Source organism: Momordica charantia (assembly GCF_013281855.1).
Source record: "Momordica charantia cultivar OHB3-1 chromosome 6 unlocalized genomic scaffold, Mcharantia_2.0 BLBB01000006.1, whole genome shotgun sequence".
NCBI lineage: Eukaryota > Viridiplantae > Streptophyta > Magnoliopsida > Cucurbitales > Cucurbitaceae > Momordica > Momordica charantia.
This window is the reverse complement of record NW_028275164.1, coordinates 18,796,083-18,821,122: the sequence shown is the minus strand read 5'-3', so window position 1 is coordinate 18,821,122 and position 25,040 is coordinate 18,796,083. Positions and strand designations below refer to the sequence as shown.

General features: G+C 41.9%; 2 long non-coding RNA genes across 7 annotated transcripts; one reads left to right on the top strand and one right to left on the bottom strand.

Moving 5' to 3' along the window:
- Positions 1-403: 403 nt before the first annotated feature.
- Positions 404-10,227, bottom strand: LOC111024969 (uncharacterized). Of its 6 annotated transcripts, none has more exons than XR_015791544.1 (4): positions 10,086-10,227; positions 9,733-9,874; positions 9,170-9,251; positions 404-1,326 (listed from the first exon to the last, which is right to left on the bottom strand). It is a non-coding gene; the product is annotated as an uncharacterized LOC111024969 (long non-coding RNA). The 6 variants fall into 6 exon arrangements; XR_015791545.1 differs by having other exon boundaries at positions 10,090-10,227; XR_015791542.1 differs by having other exon boundaries at positions 10,058-10,193.
- A 124-nt stretch (positions 10,228-10,351) lies between these two features.
- LOC148210857 (uncharacterized) lies at positions 10,352-19,294 on the top strand. Its single transcript, XR_015791547.1, has 2 exons — positions 10,352-10,888; positions 18,959-19,294. It is a non-coding gene; the product is annotated as an uncharacterized LOC148210857 (long non-coding RNA).
- The last annotated feature ends 5,746 nt before the right edge of the window (positions 19,295-25,040 follow it).

The following is a 25,040-nucleotide window of genomic DNA, read 5'->3' as shown; positions in this document are numbered from 1 at the left end:
ACCAAATTTGAGAATTTGAATTACCAAAAAGAGAGCTCCTCAATTACCAAATTAGGATATGGAAATTGTTAATGTAACCATATTTATACATTTTTTTTCCATCTTTAATAAGTAACATAAAAGGAATTAAAAGGTCAATCTAATAATTTTTTTTTTAAAAAGGTCAATCTAATAAATTTCAATTATTTATATCTGAAAACGTATGAAATCATGGGTAATGGCCACCAAATTTAATAAAGTAATAGGGAAAAAAATGAAAAGTCCAAATGCAAATAAATGTCTTAATTTAACGTTTCTGTTATAAATAGACGTTAAATCGGTAAAAATTATAAGGCGGCATATAATAGTGAGCATTAATGGAGAGAAGGTAATTAATTAAAAAAATAGAGGTGGCACGTAATAGTGGCCATTAATGACAATAATGTAATTAATCAAAAAAAATATAGGGTATCCTTGTCCAAAAATGTTTGTCAGAGATGCTATCTTTTTAATATATCATAGATAACAAAAAAATTTAACAATTGTTGAGACCTCATCCTAGACTTTACAAAGCAATCTGGAAGGACCCCTACCCAAAAAAGATCAAATTTTTCCTGTGGGAATGCAGCCACTGTGCTATGAACACCTGTGACAAGCTCCAAAGAAGGCAGCCATATAAGTCCATATCTCCACACTGGTGCATTCTTTGTAGACAAGCCTCAGAAACGCAACACCTATTTATCACCTGCCCACTTGCATCAAGGTTCTGGAATTTTCTCTTAATCAAGTTGGATGGACCACTGTTTTGCCTGGTGACCTTCCCTTCCCTATTGGAAGCCACCCTCATGGCCACCCCTTCAAAATAGAAAAGGAAGTTCTTTGCAAGTATTTTGTTAGAACCTTTTTTTGGATTCTTTGGAAGGAGAGAAACTACCATACATTCAACGACAAAGATCTCCCTTTTGAACGGCTTTTAGATACAATCGTCTTTATAGTCATATCTTGGTGTAAAAGTTCTCCCTTATTTCATTACTATAGCCATATTCCCAAGTCTACAATTGAAGTGCTACATGTAATCCCCTCGGGACCTTCTGTAATTTCATATCATCAATAAAATTGTTTCTTTCACCAAAATAAAAATTTAAAAAAATAACAATAAAATTTAAAGAAAGAAAAAAACACGTGGCTTGCCTCGCTTCAAAGAGGCGCTCGCCTTGCCTTATGGCGATGGTGTGCCAAGGCAAGGCAAGGCGCGCACCGGATCGATGCCGTTCAAGGTGGGGCTAGGTGAAAACACCTTGCCCCTCACCGTAAGCGACTGGGTGCACCTTGAGAACACTGGACTCACTACAAGAAAATTGAATATTTTCAAAGGTCACAACCTTTAAAAAAGTATAAAATAAAGCTTCGATAAATCTTTTTTCAAAGGTTAACCCAACCTTCAAAAAATGTTGAAATCGATCCTGTCGAAATAATTCAACCTTCAACGTGCTTATGTGACCAGTATTAAGTGGAAGTTAATATCTTATCAATCATGCTTAAAAACAGGGGGAACAAAACCAAATAAACGGATTTAAAACTCTTCCCATATTGTTTTATTCACTCTAGTCTAAGAAAAACAAGAGAAATACTTTTATTTTAGTCCAAAGAAAATACAAAACAAGACATAATTTATAAAACAAAACTTTCAAGTTTCAAAACCATGCATCTTCACCCATGTAAATAGTAAAGAGCTTAGAAGGAATGAGTTCAAACCATGGTAGCCACTGATAGAGCTCAGAACTCTATTATTCATATAATAGAAGGGAATTACAGGTTGAGGGAGATTTCGAGAGCTCTCTATCCTCTCCTATACTACTCACAAGCAATAGCCAAAAAAGATACCCCCACCCTTCAATGACAGCAGATTATATAACCAACCCTACTATTACCCACTCAATGTCAAAAATGCCCTCTAACTAACTCCGGCCCACAATAACATTCCCTTTCCCTCTATTATCCTTCTTCCTCGCATATGTCTTGATGATCGGGGGTCTATCATTACCCGCCCGCCACGAAGACACCTTGTCCTCAAGGTGGAAATCTGGAAACTGAGCCTGAAGAGCCTCCGATGGTTCCCATGTGGCATCGTCCACGGTTCCTCCTTCCCAGCAAACGGGACCTCCAAACCAGCAGCCGGGTGGACATTTGTGCGAACTCAAAGTATCTCTAGTGGTGCAACGACTACCACACCATCTTTTCCCAATTGCTTTGGAAAAGGAATCACGGGAAACGTGTGACCAACAACCCTCTGTAATTGAGACACATGGAATACGGGGTGGATCACGTCCCGACGCTTGGCGTTGGCCTGAGTCAACATACGTTGTTGGGCAGCTTGTAAATAATCCTTCAATCGACGGATCATCTCATCCCTCTCGTGTAGCTGCTGGTCGACGGTGGACACAGGGGAATGGCCCGGTTCATAAGGCAGAACGGGGGAGGGGGGTGGCCGCCCATAAACGACCTCAAATGGAGACATCTTCATGGAGGTATGAAAGGAAGTATTATAGCTAAATTCCGCCCATGCAAGCCATTGAAACCACTTAGAAGCTGTGGTCATGATGAAACACCGTAAATAGGATTCAAGCCAACGGTTGACTACCTCGGTTTGGTTGTCGGTTTGTGGGTGGTAAGAAGAGCTTCGACGTAAACTGGTCCCAGCACACCGGAATAATTCCTCCCAAAAGAGGCTGGTAAAAAATTTATCCCGATCGGACACAATGCTGCGGGGTATGCCATGTAAGCGCACCACTTGCCGAACAAACACCTGGGCCACAGTCACTACAGTAAAAGGATGTTTGAGGGTGAGAAAATGGCTGTACTTGGACAAACTGTCGACCACAACCAATATCAAGTTATATCCTTCAGAACGTGGCAGGCCTTCCACAAAATCCATGGATACGTCTTCCAAAACCCGATCCGATATGGGTAATGGATGTAACAACCCTGCCGGCGCCAATGACAGATACTTAGCTTGCTGGCACACCGAACATTCAGCGCAATAACGGTGTACATCCCGGCACATGCCACGCCAATATACCTCTCGGTTGAGGCGAGTCAATGTCTTGAGAAACGCCAAATGACTTCCCATCAGCGTGCCATGAAATTCCTGCAAAATAATCGGTATCGAATGGGAGGTTGGAGCGACAATGAGTATCCCGGTGGAGCAGGTGATCCCGAACGAAGGGCCATGATCACTTTGGACAAATCAGCATCATTTAGAAGTTCTTGGGCAAGCACTGTACTGTTAAAGTCGCTGGTCAAGGACAGGGCACACAACTGGGCTACTTCCAGGCATCGTGAGAGTGCATCGACGGCTTTATTTTCCATCCCCGGTTTATACTCAATGTCAAACTCATGGCCCATCAACTTTGTTATCCAACGTTGATATTCACAAGGAATAACACGTTGATCTAATAGGAACTTCAAGGCCCGTTGGTCGGTGTGAACCAAAAACTTGTGTCTCGACAGATACGGGCGCCATTTTTGGATAGCCATGACAACAGCCATGAGTTCGCGCTCATAAATGGCTTTATGGCGGTGGTTAAGTGGCAAGGCATGACTATAATAGGCGATTGGACGGCGGTCTTGCATCAACACGGCCTCAAGGTCAACCCCAGACGCGTCGGTCTCAATTACAAACTGCTTGGAGAAGTCGGGAAGGTTAAGGACTGGCACCTCCGACATATGCTTTTTAAGAGCCTCAAAGGCTGTCCAGGCATCATTAGACCAAATGAAATTATCCTTCTTGAGCAGCTGGGTTAAATGAAAAGCAATGGACCCATAGTGCCTAACAAAATTTTGGTAGTAACCCGTGAGCCCAAGAAAACCGCGAAGTTCCTTGATGTTTTTGGGTACCGGCCACTATCATAGCTGAAATTTTTGCGGGGTCGGCAGCCACGCCCTGTGCGGACACAATATGTCCCAAATACTCAATCTGGGGCACCCAAAGAAACATTTTTTTTATTTGCCACCAGCTGATGCGAAGCCAAAGCCTGAAAGACTAAGTCGAGGTGTTGCACATGATCCTACACTGAGGAGCTGTATACCAATATGTCATTAAAAAAAACCAAGGTAAACTTACGTAGATATGGGCGCAAAATGTCGTTCATGACGGAATGGAAGATGGATGGGGTGTTGCGCAACCCAAACAGCATGACAAGGAACTCATAATGCCCGTCATGGCTGCGGAAAGCCGTCTCTTATGGACATCATTGGGCCGTACTCGAATCTGATGGTAGCCCGATTTCAAATTGATTTTGGAGAACATGGTAGCCCCGAAAAGTTCATCCAGTAGCTTCTCAACAACTGGAATAGGGAACTGATCAAGGATCGTGACCAGATTTAAAGCCCGATAGTCAAATGCAAAAACGCCAACTGCCGTCTTTCTTCTTCACCAAGAGGACAGGGCTGGAAAACGCACGGGAACTCGGCTGGATAATCCCTGCAATCAAAATTTCTTGGACTAACCTTTCAATTTCATCCTTCTGGAACTGTGGGTAATGATACGGACGCATGTTCACCGTCCCGACAGAGGGCTGAAGCTCAATAGCATGATCACAGGTCCGTGAGGGGGGAAGACTCACGAGTGGTTGAAAAATCTGCGAAAATTTTTCAAATACTTGCTGGACTTCCCACGGAATCACACCTGTCACCTTAGGTTGGGACTCGAGAGCATCAGCGGCTAGCGAATGCAATTCTAAGAGGACTCCATGTTTCTCCAGACGCACGGCCCGCAACATTGCCTCCAAAGACACTTGGGTTTTCTGTATCTGATACTATCCTTGCATAACGATAACCCGTGCACCGAGTTCAAAGCACATCGTTAACTTTGCGACATTGATGGTGACATCTCCCAAGGTCGATAGCCACTGTGCGCCCAGGATCACATCTGCACTGCCCAAGGGAATGGGTAGAAAATCTTGGACTACCGTCACATTTGGGAAGACGACTTCTACCTTTTTACAAACCCCTTGTCTGGCCACTTCATCGCCCGTGCCCAGAATGACACCATACTCCCCTGTTTTGCTGAGAGGCAACTAGCACTTTCATGCAAACTCCACCGCAATGAAGTTGTGTGACGCCCCGCGTCAACCAACACGACTGCCTCGTGGCCCGCAATTAACCCACGCACCTTAAGTGTCTTTGTGCGGGAAGTCACTAATCCGGCAAGGGAGTTGAGCGAGAGAACAGCTGGTGCCGCCCCTTCCTTTTCGGGTTCCTTGATGATGGAATCGACGACATCTACAAATTCCTCCCCTCCATTGTCGACCTCCTACACAACAAGGACTTGCAGTTCCTTCTTTTTGCTGCCTGGGCGTGAATTTCTCATCACAACGATAACACAGACTCTTCTCTCGTTTTAATTTCAATTCCGCGTCAGAAAGCCATCGAAAAGACCCGTACCAGTCGATTTTTCCGTCCCCTTCGTAGCCGTCTCTAAGTGACGCGTCGATGAAGACTGGGTAGGGCTAAAGGAGACGGTTCGGGCCGACCCAATTGAAGACCCGCTGGGTTTTACCGTTTATCCTTGTGCAGGGCCTTGCGAATTCTTATCCTCTATTAATTGGGCCAATTGCATTACAGCCTTAAGCCCATTGGGTTTTAAAACCCTAACCTCTTTCCTGATTTCCTCTTTAAGCCCATTGAGAAATAAACTCTCTTGAACAATTGCTGGTACCCCATCGACTGGACCACCTGCTTCTTCAAAACGCCACCGGATTCCTGGTTCTAAGACCACTAGTTCTAGCGGTCGACTCGCTTCTTTCAAATTGTTTCTCATTATTAAGAAAAGGTAACAAAGATAAAATACGAGCTTGTTTTATAGCAATAGTAATTAAGCGTTGCTGTTTTAAGGTCAATCTATTTACCCGTCTAGATAATATTTTTCCTTGTTCACTAATAAATCGACTAATTAAACTCATGTTTCTATAATCAATTCGATCCCCCGATTGAATCGGGGGCTTTCGAGGAATACAAATAACCTCTGGTTTTTTTCAGATGTGGCAAGCATCTGGAATAACTAGTGAATTACAACTCTATTGTACCGCAATTGGTGCATTAGTCTTTGCAGCCTTAATGCTTTTTGCCGGTTGGTTTCATTATCACAAGGCTGCTCCAAAATTGGCTTGGTTCCAAGATGTAGAATCCATGTTGAATCACCATTTAGCTGGTCTGCTAGGACTTGGGTCTCTTTCTTGGGCGGGGCATCAAGTACACGTATCTTTACCGATTAACCAATTTCTAAATGCTGGAGTAGATCCTAAAGAGATTCCACTTCCTCGTGAATTTATCTTGAATCGGGATCTTTTGGCGCAACTTTATCCTAGTTTTGCTGAGGGGTAATCCCTAACCGTCGTTTCTTGCCGGATTGACACAAATCGATCACATAGGCTGCCTTCCATCGTCGGACGAAACCATTGTAGTAAGAGAATCCGTAATTCCTCCCCAGTCAAAATTGGTCTCTGTGTCTTTTCCCATTGATGCCATTAGGGGTGTTCACGGTTTGGTTTGGTTCGGTTTTGGGACCAAACCGAAACCGAATCGAAATTTAAAAAATGAGAAAAACAAAAACCACGCCGAACCGCAAACAAGATGCAAACCGAATGGAACCGAACCAAAAACCGATGGTTTGACGGTTCGGTTTTGCGGTTTAGCGGACAAATGAAGAAAGTCGTTCTTGTAGACGCAAGTCTGTAAATCTCGTCGGAGCAGAGAAACCGTAGCTTGGGGCGTCGGTCATGACGATGGTGTAGATAGTTGGATCTGTTGACATTGTCAAAACTGTCGTGTTGTGAGTTTTCTTTATGTGCGTCGGCCATTGAAGGAAGAAGAAGAGATTCGTGGGTCTTTGAAAAGAGAAGAGCCTCATAAGCTATTTTGAAGAAGAAAAAAATGATAAAAGAAAGAAATTCGTGGGTTTTAAGAGATAGATGAGACTCCATTTTGAAGAGAGAAAAAAGAGAGAAAGAAATGGGTGGGATTAATGAGTCTTTGAGAAGAGGGAGATTCATATTTTGATGAAAAAAACATAAAAGAAAGAAACACGTATATGAAGAGACTCACGACTCACGAGAAGAAGAAAAATAAATAAATAAATAAAGAAAAGACATCTCTGACATGACACCACATTATTTCTTTTCCTGCACGCTAACCTATCTATCTTTTGCATCCTCCCACATCACCATTGATATATCAAACACTTTACATATAATATAATATAATATATGTATGTTTAAATATATAAAATATTAAAATATATATATTTAAAGGTAATCGGTTCGGTTCGGTCTGAAGTTTGGTTTTACTTTTTCAAACCGAAACCGAACCGAATAATTCGGTTTGTTTATTTTCTCAGATCGAACCGAACCATGAACCCGATTAAACCGATTTTTCGGTTTGGTTTGATTCGGTTTCTCAGTTTTTGACGTGCACCCCTAGATGCCATGATAACACTTCTCCCTCTAAGCACATGATCGCCGCCTCCAGTTTTTCATTATCGGCCAATCGATTGATGATGAAATACCGTGCAACCCAATGCAACCATCCATCCGGGTTTTCTTCGTCTAACATCGGTACTTCGAGTTTCCGCAATCATAGGTCGAACATTGGCGCCGAGGCGTTCATGAGCTGGTTAGACCCATCGCTTGATGTCGCTACACTCATCAGTGTCTTTCCCCCATTTCAAGTTCTTTTTCAGGCCCTTTTCCTTTAATGTCTCGATTTTTCTCGTCAACTCCAATTTTCTGTGCGACAACCGACATCCATAATCGTATTTCCTCTTTGAACAAGATCATCTCCTTCTTCAAATACTCCTTACTATCTTCTACAGTCGAAGCCACTCCGGACAATTGTTGTTCAACAGCTTCTACCCTCGATTCCATTCTCGTCACCATGCCCAGAATTCACTGCTTTGATACCAAAATGATAGAGCCCAGAACTCTATAATTTATATAACAGAAGGGAATTACAGGTTGAGGGAGATTTCGAGAGCTCCCTATCCTCTCCTATGCTACTCACAAACAATAGCCAAAAAAGATACCCCCACCCTTTTATAATAGCAGATTATATAACCAACCCTACTATTACCCACTCAATGTCAAAAATGCCCTCTAACTCGGGCCCACAATCACATTCCCTTTCCCTCTATTACCCTTCTTCCTCCATATGTGATCGGGGGTCTATCAGCCACCTACCCAAGATTTAATATCCTACGAGTTACCTTGTCAACCAAATGTAGTAGGGTTAGGCGGTTGGCCGATGCGTGCAAACTGGTTTGGACACACGGATTTAAAAAAAAAAAATTAAAAAAGCCATGCATCTTCACCCCTTACCAAAGCAAATAATATCATCTCTTTTTCATATGTTATCTTTATAAAAGTTCCTACTAGCATGGAACGTATAGTGGTAGTATATGCACATTACTACTCTTCAAATGGAAACTCACATGAAAAGGCAATAATAACATAATTTTGAGAGAAAACACCATCTGACTTCAAATGGACTTTATCCGAATGAGGTTGTAGGAAGTCTGTTTATTGTATTCGCTGCTCTCAATTATGATGTATCAATTCCTTTACTTAGTCAATGCAGTTCACAGATTTGATGTTATTGTGTTATTTTTTGTTTTAAATTTGATATCTAGCATTCATTTTCTAATACTATTAGGTGCATATGTGGCGTTCTCATTTCCAATTCATTGGCATGGTGACTCTCAGATCAGATCATACAAATTCTGTAAGTTTCATGTTCGTTGCTCACTGTGTAGGAGCTACTAAGGGTTGTTAATATGCAATAAAAAACTGCTAAATCTGCCTGTCGGCTAGGTAGCACGGACACACTCAAAATGAAGAAGTGTCGGTGTCGGACACATGTCGACACTGACACGCTTCGACACGTATCCAAAATCATTTTTTATTTTTAAAAAATCCAACATATCCTAAAAATAATAAAGACAACCTCAAAAGCCAACTAGAGAATAAGAAAATTACCAAATTGATATAATTGGAATCCGACTGCTAATTATAACCATTAATTTTTTGCCTTGTAAAACTTATCCCTTTTTCCCAAACCATTAAGTTTTTCTTCCATGCCCAACACTCAGATTGAATAATCATTCCTCTCTTTACATTAACAGGAAATTGAATTGTACCTGAGTGTTAGCTTCAGAAGTAGATCCAGTGTTGGAGGAATCTGAGGATGCCTTCTTGTATCTATCCATTGTTGCCTTCACACTGCCATTAACCAAACTATAATCCAAATTAACACCAAATCACAGTGTACATAACACTAATAATCTTGCATCTTTATTGAACTATATTGAACTATAAATATAAAAAAGGACGGCATTGAAACATGTTTTTTATTCTCAAAATGTCTTTTAACTGTCATATTAACCCAACTCTCTCAGCAAACTGAATCCTATACTTAAACAGCATTGAAACTATATTGAACAATCACGCTGCTGCGATAAACAGCGGAACGTTACAAGAATCTCCAATTCCTAATCGAACCCAACATCTACTATAGCACCCAAACAACACATTGAATCAACTAAAACACAAGACATCGAGATTAAAAACAAAGGAATAGCAGAATCAAATCTACTCGCAATAGGAAAACCCTAGCCTCAAAACACTTGACAATGGAGAAGATAAATGCAAGAAGATAGGATTCAGTCAGCGTAGATCTGCGTAGGGGAAGAGAAAAACGTACTGATAATCAAAGATAGTGCGGAGAGCGCGAGTGATAATCTGTATCTACGACAGCGCGTTGATAGCAACGGATGGCGCCGGCGGCTCGACGGCAAATGCCAGGGAGATCAGGACTGCGCTGAGTGATGGCTGAAGAGGGCGAGCTATGGACGAAAGACAAAAGTATTTTTCAAAACAAGATTTTTTTTAAAAGAAAATATTATTAATAATAATGGAATATTATATTTCAAAAGGAAACAACTATATCTATAGTATCTATCTATACCATATATCTATATTTATATATATATATTTTTAAAGAAACAACTAAAAGCCATTAACGTTACAGAGTTTTGTTTGTCAGCTTCCGCCAACCTACATAACCAGATGGGAAAATCCAATCGCCACAAGAAGCCACAGCGAAGAGAAATGGCCTCTCTCGCAAGATGATGCGCAGCACATTTGATTTTTTGGAAACATGCTGGAAACAAATTTCCTGGAAATCCCTAGCAAGGGCTCTGATATCTTCAACCTAACTTGCAGCTTCTCCCTTCCATGGTGATTTATCCCCAATTAAATTTAGGGCTTCAAGAGAATCTGATTCCACCCCAATGAAACAGAACACGCTTTTAAAGAAACAACTAAAAGGCCATTAAGGCTACAGAGTTTTGTTTGCCAGCTTCCGCCAACCTACCCAACCAGATGGGAAAATCCAATCGCCACAAGAAGCCACAACGAAGAGAAATAGTCTCTCTCCCAAGATGATACGCAACTGCATTTGATTCTCTGAAAACATGCTGGAAACAAATTTCTTGGAAATCCCTAGCAAAGGCTCTGATATCTTCAACCCAACTTACAGCTTCTCCCTTCCATGGTGATTTATCCCCAATTAAATTTAGGGCTTCAAGTGAATCCGTCTCCACTACGACTCGATGGACCCCCAACCTTGTTGCCAGGCTCAAACCTTCCCTGATTGCCAAAATTTTAGCCAGCAGAGGAGTCTTCACCATATGAAAATCAACCATGGCCCCCACAATCTCTGCATTTCCCTCACGAAGCAGAACACCAACACCCGATCCCTCCTCCGACACAGCCGCATCCGTGTTCATCTTCACCACACCCCCAAGGGGGGGCCTCCATTCATTCACTCGAGGAATTCTTCTCTTCATTCCATTATGGTATTTCATCCTAACTTCTTCAGCATATTTTAAAATCCATTCAACTTTAATTAGAGCTTCCGGGATCTTCTTCTTGTTGATCAACGCATCGCGATCATTCCATAGGGCCCAACACGTGATTCCGGTTAACCTCAGTTCAGAAGTTGATAAATTCTGCATCCAGTACGACCATCTCTCCAGAAAGCAGTCATTAAAAAGGCTCCCAAGCTCTGCCTTAGGAAGAACCGCACGCCACTTTTAAAGAACACCTAGGACAAACTAGTATCACCTTTATCCCTTTCCTCTGAAGATTTTTAAGCACAGGAATGATGTTATGACACACTTTCCACATAAACACTTGAATTTTAGGTGGCGTCTGGATTTTCCAAAACTTCCTCCACCAAACTTCATTGTTACTGTTACGTGTTGAATGCATCAGTAGCTTATGTCTCATTTCTGTTTTGTACCCGCTCTTGACTGAGCACATCCCATTCTTATTAAAGTGCCATGCCTATCGATCCTCCACCCCCATATAACTAATCGGGATGTTAGTGATCACCTCTACATCCGCATCACAAACAGCCCCCTTGAGCTTTAGAATATCCCATTGTTTTGAGGGGGTTATGAAATCAGCCACCCTCATCTGCATCTCAGGAATGAGATTTGGGGAAAGCAGTCTGAACGTGGACTCCTTCGGAAGCCACGGATCCCTATAGAAATCAATTATTTCACCAATCCCAACCACCTTCCTCGACCCCAGTTTTAAAAGATCTCAGCACCAAATTATTCCTTGCCAAAAATAAGTTGGGAACCAATGTCAGCATCCATCAGGGTGCCCTCGGCAGCATAAAGACCCTTGATAACTCGAGACACCAATAGGTTTGGTTGATGGACCAATCTCCATAATTGTTTTGCCAAAAGAGCCTTGTTAAACACCTCTAAATCTCGAAAGTTCAATCCCTCAAACTTTTTGGGCCAGCACATTTTATCCAGCTCATCCAATGGATCCTTTTCTTTGTCTCCGTCGTACCCCACCAAAACCTAGCCTATATCCTTTGAAAGTTCCTCGTAGAAACATTTCGGGAGCTTAAAGCAACTCATCGCATATGTTGGGATAGCTTGCGCCACACTCTTAATCCTTACCTCCAGCCGAAAAGAAACTAGTTTTCCAGCCCTGCTCCACCTTCCAGACTCTATCCTTTATCCTTGCAAAATCCCTGCTTTTGCTTCGCGAAAGGTTAGACGGGAGACCAAATAATCGCCTACATTTAGAACCAGTTTCATGCCTATGATCAAATTCATATAGTTTTTAAAATCATCCTTAACATTTGGAGAAAACCACATAGCCAACTTGTCAAAATTGACTTTCTATCCCGCCGCCTTTTCGTAGTCCAATAAGATCATCTTCAAAGCATAGAGCTTATAAATCTTCGCTTTGTAGAAAATTAGACTGAGAAATAATTGGGCACATAGACGATAGCGAAATACCTGAAATCCTTCCTGCTTCCTGAGCTTTTTGGATTGTCGCGGACAGGCCCTCGGTGCAAATGAGGAAAAGGTAAGAGGATATTGGGTCCCCTTGCCTTAACCCCTTTGAGGGGCAATGCTGGCTTTGGCTTCTCCATTAATAATTCACTGAAAAAGAATGTGATGTGATACAATCCATTATAAGAGTTATTTAGCAGGCATCAAAACCCATTTTTAACATCATTTTCTCCAAAAAAAACCCATTCTACCCGGTCGTAAGCTTTACTCATGTCAAGCTTGACAGCTACCATCCGAGCTGCACCTGTTCATTTCTTCTTCATCGCATGAATGCACTCATAGCCGATGATAATATTATCATAAATGATCCTTCCTGGGATGAAGGCAGACTGACTATCGGAGATAATCTCATTTAGAACAACTTTCATTCTGTTTGCCAGGACCTTCGAGATTATTTTATAAGAGACATTGCAGAGACTAATAGGCCTAAAATCTGACACTTTGCGGGGCTTTGACATTTTCGGGATAAGAGCAATAGTAGTGGAGTTCCAATATTTGACCGAATGCTTTCTATTAAGAATATCCAAGCATCTTTCCACTGTTTTGTTTCCCACTACACCCCAGTACTTCTGATAAAAGAGAGTAGGGAACCCATGAAGACCAGGGGTTTTCGTAGGATGCATCTGTTTGAGAGCCTGCTCAATTTCCACCCTGTAGAAGGGGGCTAACAACCTTGCATTCATCTCTACCGTAACCAATCTCAAAACATTCTGCACAATTTTATCCATGTCCTCCTCCCTTGGGTGTGAAGACGAGAAAATTTCCTCAAAATAAGAAAGAAAACACGCCTCCACTTCAGCCATATCCTCTGTCCATTCATTAGTTTCAGTTTCAATTCCTCTAATTTCATTTTTCTTCCTTCTCATGCTTGCATGCTTATGAAACCATTTCGTATTCCGATCTCCCCAATTAAGCCAATTCTCGCGCGATCTTTGCTTCCAATAGATTTCCTCTTTTTCGAGAACATCATCTAATTCCTGCTCCCATCTATGAATTAAGTCAAAATCCCAGGGCGGGGGACTCTCATAAATACTAGATAGAGCTGAGCAAATTTGGACAATCTTCTTTTTGAAAGACTTGTTGAAATTTCTCCCCCACGTCCCTGAATCGACAACACATCTCTTCAGGCAATCTGCAAGACAACTCTGCCTCACCCTGACCTCCCAATCACCAATAGCCTTGATTATAGACTCACACTCCTCGGATTTAGTCCACACCTCCTCAAATTTAAAGGCATATTTTCGTCTGGCATGCCTTATCCTGCTATCACTTAAACGAAGCAAGATAGGTCTATGATTTGATGTTGCCCAATCCTGATGTTGAACACTGACATTTACCCACAAATTCATAAATGTCTCATTGCCCAAAAATTTGTCCAGGTGCTTACATATTTGATCCTCATTCTTCCTTCGATTACACCAAGTGAACAAGAAGCCCTGGAAACCAAGATCTTGCAATCTACAATCATCAACAGCTTCACGGAAATCCTCCACAAGGGTAGTGCGCTTTCCCCTACCTCCATCTTTTTCCTTCATAAAAAGAACCTCGTCCAATCACCCCCACCACCCACGCTGAATCTTCACCGTCATGCAGCCGTCTTAAGCGCTTCCAAGTAAACTGTCTGTTATGAGATTTTGTGATAAGAAAACAATAGCCAATTGGATCTAAGAACCCTTATGGTTATGCAAAACCCTAGATCACAAATGTTAAAACCCCCAAATCGAGATGATGTCAACCCAAGGAAGAAGTTAAAACGGATTTACCTTGATGATCAATATCAAGAGTAGAGAAAACTTGTTTCTAAACTCAAGATTTGAACCACTCCACACGATAGCTTGATCAAGGCTACTTGAATGACTCTAGCATGCAATTCTAAAACATAAGAAATGCAAAGGAAAAGCTTATGGCTCAATAAGCTTAAATTTCATTATCTTAAAACTCAAATCTCAAATCTGTTTTTCCAAGGGAACAAGCTAGGCTATTTATAGCCTCCAAAACAACCCTTCAAGTAACCTAAAAGAATTGTAAAGGTTGTAACTCCCTACTACATCAATACCATAACCACCACTAACTCAAATGTAACTTAAAACACATAAATGAAATGTTTAAAACTAGAAATACAATTAAACATGCTTTAAATCCGAGAATGAAACTCCTCCACCATAAAACCAAGAAATTGTAACCCTCCAAGAGTGAATGAACTTGATTTTGAACTACTTTGAAGTCTTGTTCATTTAATGCATCTTGAGTTTAACTTAGACTTCCATTAATGCAACTTGAGTTTGTAGTAAATGAAGTTGGACTTGTTCTTGACTTCATTCAATGCTACTTGAGGTTGCCATAAATGACACTAGAGTGCATTTAATGCAACTCCAATTTGTTGTCAACTTGGACATAGGATTCTCAACATCTTCCTTTAAATCCTTGAGCACTAAGACACTTTGGTTCATATCATTTTGGTCTCCATAAATCCCCGAGAATCGGAAGTTTGCACAAGTCCACTTTACTCGGGCATCAATATGGAAATCTGAATATGACCTAAAGATCAACTTCATCCTTCCAGAGCAACTTAAGACCACCACTTTTACCATGACTCTCCACCACAAAACACCCATAATACTGCAAACGAGCTTTTAATTTATTGAAGGAAACATAATTACATTTTGACTCCGACCAATGGATTCCCCTTGCCTCCTAGATCCACTAGGTGAGTGGAAGACATTGAGAAGGGCGATACAATAGGGGGCTCGAGAAACCTCGAGCGACACATCGTAATTTACGCTAACCTCAGCGTACCATCGGAGAGACTTTAGCCACTAACCCCTGGATGGAAGGGCCGAATGAGGCGATCAAGAAAGTCCTCCCCCTAAACAGGACCCAGAAACACATATACAAAAGCTTCGTATCGGAATCTACAAAGAAACGATATAATTGATCAAGATGCACAATGAGGATCGTATCTATACAATTTTGCACTTCTCAACAAATATAATGTGTTTCATTATTCTAAAAATAACATGGGGATTTAGGTGACTTAATACGTCACTTACATCTTTGAATGTTTTCGAATTCCCCAACCCTCGAACATTCCAACATAATATTTTCATGGCTCTTGACAACACTCCCAACCTCACTCAGCCCTTTCTCCCGGGCCCTTCGCTTCCATTGTCTAACTGACTTTGGGCCGTCATTCTCCCTTTTTTGTGTGCAGTTTGGGCAATCAATGGTAATAGGCCTCTCAGAGCCACCCTCCCTCAAATCTTCTACCACTCTTTCTCCATTTAATACACTATTGTCACCATCCACCCCAATATCCTTGATTTTTGCCTTCCTAGATGCAACAGTTATCCTTTCCTCAGAAAGAGATTCCTTACTTCCCACCAGTCCCGCTAGATCCGCAAACTTCTCATCTTTTCTGCCAAAAATATTTTCAGAAAAGGAAACAGAATCACCAGCCATTATGTCAGACACCATCGGACTTTCCATTGCTGTTTTGTCCCTCGACCGCTCGCCAGCACACCCCCTCCGATCACCATGGCCTTCGTTTCCCCAACTTCTATCTGTTTTGTCGTCTTCCTCTTCCTCACTGACCTTCTGCAGCACCCCCTCCTTTTCCTTACTCATGTTCTACTATTGGAGATCTCATCTTCCGAGTTTAACAAAGACCCTCATGTACGTGACATCCCGACTCTTCCCTTCAACGAACCTTGATACCTAAGCCAGGGGCCATAAGGTGCTAGATAGCCTTTTCGCTGCTCCATAGCTTCAACAACTGCTTTTTAGTCTTTGACCAGGTGTCCCAAGATTCCACAATGAAAGCAAAATATATGGGAGTTTCTCATATTGCATTGGAACCCAGCAGCTACCCTCTTCACCATCCAACTTGATCTTGATACCCCTTCTTAGTGGCTGTGCAACATCGTATTTTATCTTGACTCGTAAGCTTGCCCCCCATCATAACCTTTCTTGATCACAATCCACTTCTTCACATTTTCCCACAGCATTACCCAGGTTGGGTTGTAACGACCCAACTTTTTGGACTTAGACTAACTAAGGATGTTACAACGTGCATGCTTTCAACGTTTTAAATCTAACAAAATGGTAACGAACAAGAACGTCGTAGCAAAAATTTCATAACTTACTAAATAGTTAGAAACCTTTATTTGGGATGTAACGCCCCGTATCTTTCAGGTTAGTTTAAATCTCGAACTATGAGGTTTCCATTAAATTCTAAATTTATTTTAATTAAATTTTTGTATATCGGATCGCGCGCGATTGGTTTTATCTCAAGTTGGGATGGGTTTATTGTTTTAGTTGATCCTTCTTTTGGGTTTGGTTTGTTTTAAGTTGGGTTGGGTTGGTTTTTTAAAAACAAAAAGAAAACCAAGAAAGCCCTAATTTCTTTTCTTGTTCTTCTTCCCTTCCTCCCTTTTTGTTTTCAGCCGCCTGCCCTCTCCCAAATTTCTTCTTCTTCTTTGTCTTCTTCTCCTTCTTCTTCGCCGCCCCCACCACTCTCTTCTCCTTCTTCTCCGGTTGGCATCCCACGGCGGCAGTGAGCCTCTCCAGCGACGACCCACGGCAACGCGGCATCAAGGCAGCAGTGCGGCTTTCGAGATCCCATCACCGGCGTCTCTCGGCGTCCAAGAATTCTGCTACCGTCCGGCCAGATCTGAGAGTTCTTGTACCCACTCTCCCTTTTCTTCTCCGGCATCGGGCAAGCAGTGGTCGACGACGTCTTACCCACGACGAACAGAGAAGTTTCGGCTCCTCCTCCGGCGAACAGCAGCACCGGCGACCTCGAACCCCACGGCCAGCACCCCGAGCAGCAGCAGTTCACGACAATTTCTCGGTTTCGACACGATTTGGCATTTACTCACACTCGTTCGAAGCCGATTTGCAAACCCACCTCCCTCGGCATCGATCCGGCGTTGACCCACTCCAAGTTCAAGTGGTTTTAGTGTGAGTTAGTAGGTAACGACTCACCTAAACTCGAATTCAATTATATTTAAGTGCCTCTAATTGGTTACTAACCTCGAGATCGTGCTATTTTGTAGTAGGAAGTGTGCAAAGAGCTTAGGAGCTTTAGGACAAGTGTTTGTAAGTAGCACGGGGGTGGGTGCGTGTGTTGGTGTTTATTATTTAGTTGTCGATGTACTATTTATGATGTTGAAAATGGTTCTAATACGATGTTGTGCGGTGTAACTCTCGTTTATGTTGGTTTGTATGCCTAGGTAGTGTTGAATGTTCGTTGGTGATAATAGTAAAAACTTTGTATTGTTGAGCTGCTGAGATCTGTCGTGGAATGATGTGTGTTTGCAGGGAATATTCGTTAAAATAAATATTATGGTGGGGATGTTTGTTGTCTGAAATCTGTATGAAGTGTTTGGCATGTCTTATGAGTTTTTATTATATCTAGCAATGCTTAATGTTTGCGGATGTTGGATAATGAGTGCTTGGGTGATTTGTGTTGGACTGCTGTCGTTTAAAAATTTTTGACTATGCTCTGTTATAACTGAGCTCACTGTGGCGCTGTTGTTGAGAATTGATATATTGTGAAAGCATGTTTGGTTTACTGTTTTGCTATTAGAATGATGTTTATGTTGGGGAAGCATGCTGATTTGTGTTGGTGAGCTGAGAGATGCATTGAGATCATACTAGTGGTGGTGTTGTTGATGAGCGTTGTGATGGTTGGTGTTATTAGGGAAGTAGTACCGAAATCCTGGCGGGAGGCTAGAATTGATATGTGGAGTTATGACAGTTACGAAGTGAATGGGTGAGTGTCAAGGCCTCGGGTATAAATGGTCGAGGGCTGGTACGTCACTAATTGGGTATCGAGGCCTCGGGTATAAATGGTCGGGGGTCGATGCGAGGAGTCTTTCGAAAGGAGAACTATTGGGGCCTTGGGTATAAATGGTCAAGGGCCAATAGATTGTAAGACATCGAGGCCTCGGGTATAAATGGTCGAGGGTCGATGCACAGTTCAAGCCTTGGGGATAAATGGCAAGGTTGAACGCCAAGCCTCTGTAGATGAGTGTCGGGCCTTGGGGATAAACGGTAAGGGTCGATACGATTCGAGGAGTTAGACTTGGGGAACTAATAAGCCAATAGATTGAAAAGACGTCGAGGCCTCAGGTATAAATGGTCGAGGGTCGATGCACTAGTGTCGGGGCTCTGGGTATAAATGGTCAGGGGCCGACACTACCAACAGAACGGTCTTGGAAAGCTTGGATGGATGAGATGAACTTAGAGTTGCCTGAAGCGCTAGGGCGTCATGTGAACTGTAGTTGATTTGTTTACGATTATGGTTAGCATCGGGTTATATAGAACACGTTCATGATTGAATGTATGATGTCATTGTGGAGCATGTCTATAGTTGTTCGCATACTGTAATGATAGAGCATGACGATGTATATTTCCCTTATGTTTTGAGCATGACGATGTATGTTTTCTTTATGGTTTTTGAGCGTGATATGTGTGTGTGCTTGATGAGGGCTACTTACGGAGTATATTTTATATACTCACCCCCTTCTACAATGATTGTTTCAGGTGAAGGACTCGAGGGTGACCTTGCTGATGGGACGGGGGAGACCTGACAAACGAGGACTATAGGCTGCTTAGTTTTTCTTATTTAGTCTAATTCTTTTGTTAGGGCCTTATGTTGTGGCCAATAAACGGATTATGTACCTTTGACTAATTGGGAGATTTTTCCTTGTTGTTAGTTATGCCTCGGGTTAGGTGCCTATTTGAGCTTTATCCCATTTGCTTAGAATCATTTAGATTGAATAATAAACTTGCCTCGTGAAGTAGTTCACGAACGTTGTTGCATTTTTTTTTAGATTGGTTTATCGTTAATTTGATGAGGTTTGTAGCTTGATTTTATAAGTTTATGTTCAAAGGAAGTTGGCAAGTTGTAATCGGGGCTAAAACTGATTAGTTGGGTAGTTCATGTGACCTAGAGGTGCGCGAGATTTCTGGGTCGTTACATGGGATAAAAACAAAAACAAAATGAAACAATTTCTAAAAAGAAAAAAAATACCAATAGTAATTAAATTGTGAATAAAAGGAAAAAATTGTCGCTAAATTTTAAAAAAAACACTTGAACATAATTCATTATGGAATGCAGAAATAGAATTATGCTGACACGGTCCTCATGGTACACTCAGTAAACGGTTTGTCACTCGCCGCATATGTTTTTGCCATTACCACCTATTTGGTTTATTGTTTTGCTATTAGAATGATGTTTATGTTGTGGAAGCATGCTGAAATGTGTTGGTGAGCTGTGAGATGCATTGAAATCATACTAGTGGAGGTGTTGTTGATGGGCGTTATGGTGGTTGGTGTTGTTAGGGAGTTAGTACTGGAATCTTGGTTGGAGGCTAGAAACGATATGTGGAGTTTTGCAAATTATGAAGTGAATGGGTGAGTGTCAGGGCCTCGGGTATAAATGGTCGGGGGCTGATACGTCACTAATTGGGTATCGAGGCCTCGGGTATAAATGGTCGGGGGTCGATACGCCAATATTGGATAAAGATGAGTGTCGAGGCCTCGGGTATAAATGGTTGGGGGTCGATGCGAGGAGTCTTTCGAAAGGAGAAAACTATTGGGGCCTTGGGTATAAATGGTCAAGGGCCAATAGATTGTAAGACATCGAGGCCTCGGGTATAAATGGTCGAGGATCGATGCACTAGTGTCGGGGCTCTGCGTATAAATGGTCAGGGGCCGACACTACCAAAAGAATGGTTTCGAAGAGCTCGAATAACTGAGGTGAACATAGTTGTATTTGAGGTGTTAGGGAGCCAGGTGGACGGTAATGGTTTTTATATGATTGTGGTTAGCATCGGGTCTTATAGAGCATGTTTATGGATGAATGTATAATGTATTAGTAGAGCATGTCTATGGTTGTTCGCATACTGTAATGATAGAGCATGACGATGTATGTTCCCTTTATGGTTATGAGCATGATGTTTGTGTGTGCTTGGTGAGGGCTACCTACAAAGTATATTTTATATACTCACCCCCCCCCCCTCTACAATGATTGTTTCAGGTGAAGGACTCGTGGGTGACTATGGTGATGGGACGGAGGAGACCTGACGAGCGAGGACCATAGGCTGCTTAGTTTTCCTGTTTAGTTTAATTCATTGGTTAGGGCCTTATGTTGTGGCCAATAAACAGTTTATTTGCATTTGAATAATTGAGAGATTTTTCCTTGTTGTTAGTTTTGCTTCGGGTTAGGTGCCTATTTGAGTTTTATTTCATTTGTTTAGATTTATATGGATTGAGTAATAAACTTGCCTCGTGAAGTGTTTCACGAATGTTGTTGAATGTTATTCCATGAGATTGGTTTATCGTTAATTTGATGAGGATTGGAACTTGATTTTATAAGTTTATGTGCATAGGAAGTTGGCAGGATGTAGCCGGGGTTAAATTTGATTAGTTGGGTAGTTAATGTGACCTAGAGGTGTGCGGAAAATTCTGGGTCGTTACACCCACACTAAAGAGTGTTTCAACTTAAGGGACACGCGTGCTCACTTCTTGAGCATAACTTGGGCAAGCGACCCATTATCTCGGGCCACTTCCCTTTCTCGAACTGGCTCTCTACTTAGCCACACTGTCCACCATCTGTGGACTTACTTGATGCATTTCTTGCACTTGACCGGCGCATGTCACACTGACCCCCGGCTTGTCTGCTTGCAGCCATTGACACTATCCCTCTGGTGGTAATGGCTCTTTCGAAGACACCCTACAGGGTTCGCCTTCGATTTCTTTCATGCTTGCTCTTGCGCACTCAGTCTTGGCCTACTTTATGACCGCTGACATGCGTGTCTTTCTTCTTACGGCTTACTCTGCATTTGGCTTCAAGGTAGCTCCACAACTTTTGGGAGCAACAAGCAACGCTACCTTCCGATCGCTTCCGCTCACAACGGAACCGCCAAGCCTTAGGCGAAGGACTTGGGTCTTGCTTTCGAACGGGATGGACTTCCCCCAATCGAATGACTACTGACGACATCGTTTGAGTCCCAAGAAGTCTAGCTTCAACTCTTTATTTCTGCCTCTAATACTGACTGACGCAACTGTCCTGCCAAACTGGCACTCTTGACACACTTGCGGAGTCTTCAATCTGAACTTGGCTTTGTCAAACTGTCCGACCAAACACACAAAGGATGGGTCTGATACTAAATCACGCTCTGTGATTTGGGCCTTGATCTCTACTCACTGAGCCAACTTTAGGCTCTGATACCAAATGTCACGGTCGTACATTTTTCAACCGTGCGGTGCCATGATCTATGCTCGACCATGGCCAACCTTACGAGGAACTCTAGCTCCAATCCACTTTTCGCCCCCCTTTGTGGCTTCGTCGGACCTTAGGCGAGGTTCTTTCTTCCTCAACCGAGCTTCACTTGCAGCGGAATTCTCACCTTTCTCGGCAATGCACGTCGCCCGTACGTGCATTTAAACTCTAACGCGACTTTAGCCAGCTTGCCTCTACGCTAGGCCAAGCCCAACGGCTCTACCTTGCCTCTACTCTAGGCCAAGGTCTTCTAAACGCGACGTCGCAACTTGATTTCAACCATCTTGGTTCTCCGCCACTCGGCCGTCCCGCTCCTACGATGAGCCAAGACCTTATCGGGATGAGTTCTGACCCATAACGGGGCCAGAACACGTTTAAAACGCCAACCGGGTACAACCAGGACATTCCTGCTGCTTAACTATGTCAAAACTAGCTTATCGAGCCCATCTGACGCCTCTAAGACCATTCCTGCCGAGAAACTAGTTAATAACGGGCTAAACGCGCAATGCCGGCACACCCGGCACAATGCCTTCTCTAGGCATTCTTGAGCACATCCATATTGTGTGTTAGGTGATGCACCATCCTTCTTGGTCGCATCACGACACTTCTCTCTCGGCCCTCTTCATGGCCCGATGGGCGACATATGCTTGTCACTCACACTTGCACACTACGTGGGCGTCACAACCTACTCTCTACTAGTATGGTTGTGACACCAGGCGCGCGCACCCAGCCAGCCTTGCCGCCCACTCAATCCCAAATAGGGAAAAGATCACCTTATTATTTTAAATTATTTGATGGGATTTGATCTTTGTTTGATTTCTTTTTATGTAACAAATTTAAATTTCACCTTAAGGCAAGTTTTAGAAATTTCAGAAATTTATCAATTTTAATTTTCTTTTAATTTTTGTTATTTTCAGGCCAAGGGTCTTGGCCTATATATAGGCGTGTACCCCCTCCTTTGTGAGGCACCTATCTTTCGAATATTGAATCAAATTGAGTTGAACGTTTCTCTCATTGCCGTGTGAAAACCCACCCCCCAATCTCGAATCCTTTGTGTGGTTGAACTTAGGCCTTTGTGTTTGAACCCTACGAAGCATGCTTGTTTGATTGGTCATCAAACTCGTGGAGTGTTTCCGGCCTCGAGCATAGTGAGTATTCTGTCTTCTCAAGGTAACGACTACAAAGATAATCCCTCTAACTCTTACCCTTTCGAGTTGAACCATCTTTACGATTGGATTCAAGTGGCCTGTTTCTCGAGTAGCTCAATACGCTTGGGTTGTCGCGTATCATTTGGTATCAGAGCTTAGGCTCTAGATCAGGATATATGTTTATTTTCTATCTTTAAATTCTTGTCATTATCTTTACATTCCTTTATTCAAAAATCAAATAAAAAATTCCATTGTTCGTCTTCCGCGTGCCATCGTTCTGATTTCAAAAATTGCTTTAAAGTGTCCTAAACTTATTTGTTTGTGTTTTGCACCTCAAAATCTTTCCAAAAAACCAAGTTTCACTTTAATCCGAGTCATATAGGCAAAGTTATCAACTTTTCTTCTAACTCCAGAAATTGAGAGAAACCTGCAGAGAGCATAAGATCAGAGCTGACTTTAAAAATCTATAACTTTTTGCTCAGAATTCCAAATTGAGTAAAATTGGTACCATTCGAAAGATCTATGTGTTCTTTCCATAGAGCTTAGAATCAATAATTTTCTATCAGTAGTTTGGAAGTTATCGCTTTTTCGAAAACACTGTGCATTCTGGAAATCCTGCATCCGTCGAAGAAGCAGAGTCCCAACTTCGATGAAACATATCTTGCTGACCTTTTTGCTTAATATAGTTAGATCAGATACCAACTTAAAGATCTTTGAAAGAGCTTTCTAGGGACATATAGATCGCCACCATCCAAGGTTTGTAACAGAAGTTATCGATGAAAGAATAGAAGGGTCCAAGCATAAAACTTTCCATATTTGAAGCTGGACGTTTTTGGAGAAATTCTTTGTGTCATCAAATCTTGTCCAAATCGATTTATTTTTGGCAAGTAATCTTAGCATTGATATATTTTGATTTAAATTTATTGTTGGATTATTTTGACCTAATTGGACAGCCCAAAAGAAGGAGAATAGCCACCAATCCACTGGGCCACCCGAGAGACCCTTTTATGCAGCCCTAATAATTTCTTTGAGAGAGCAGCCCCCTCCAACGTTTTACAAACCTTTTGGCAGACCACATACATCAAGTAAACTTGTTGTGCTAACATTTTCTACTGGTTGGAGCCCCATCCGAATTGTATACACCACACACCCTTCGTCCAAAGCCGCCCTATTTACCGCAAATTCCACTGTTTTGTTGGTAAGAGTTATTTTTGTGTGTGTTTACACTACAGGTTGGATTTGTACATCTTTTTATCTTATTTTTTATTTGATTGATTTTTATTTGCATAATTCTTCCTTTGTTTAGCTTTACGTTCAATTTGCATATTGTAGTCGAGTTCTTTAGAACCAAGAGCATCAAGCTTAAGGTTGTCTCTATCATTCTTGTTCATATCTTGTCTTATTCCTAATAACTATCATTTGGTATCATTGTAACTATCCTTGTTATTATTTGAGTTTTTTCTTTGGTATCATCTATACCATTGATCCCTGGTAAAAAAAAAAAAGAGGAAATTTTTGCAAGTTGCGTGTAGGCTTATACTCACTTGTTCTAAGGACGATTCGCCACGAGCATTCAAGTGAGCATCTCCAAAGGGTATCCACCCCAATATCCACCCTACCAAAGGAGAGGAAGCTAAGAGGATAAGTAAGGGAGTGAGAGTGACTTTTATTGTTTATACTAACATTTACTTGTGTAGAAGAAGAAAGAGACAAGGCTAATGTGAGCGATAAAAGACTTAAAGAAGCTCAAATCCAAACCTTTGCAAGGTTCACACAAAGGCTTGAAGACCTAACCGAATCCTTGCAAATGATGAACACATGTGTTCAAGGATAGGAAAGGCCACAAAGAATGCCACACTGAAGGAGACCAATGAGTCCAAGAGAGATATCCGACGGTTCTCAAGAAGATAATGTAGGTACTTTAAATGAATATTTTGCTAATGAAGACCCTTTTGATGTAGGTCCTCCAAGAAGAGCATACATTGACCAAGGAAGAGGAATATTCCAACAACACCGAGAGAGGCCAAGAAGAGAAAACTACCTTGGGAGCATCAAGTTGAAAATCCCAATCTTCCATGGAAAGTCTACATCCGAAGACTTTGAATCATGGGAAAAGGAGATTGAGTTAGTGTTTGCATGCCACAACTATGATGATGGCAAGAAGGTAATTCTCGCAATCACTCATTTTAAA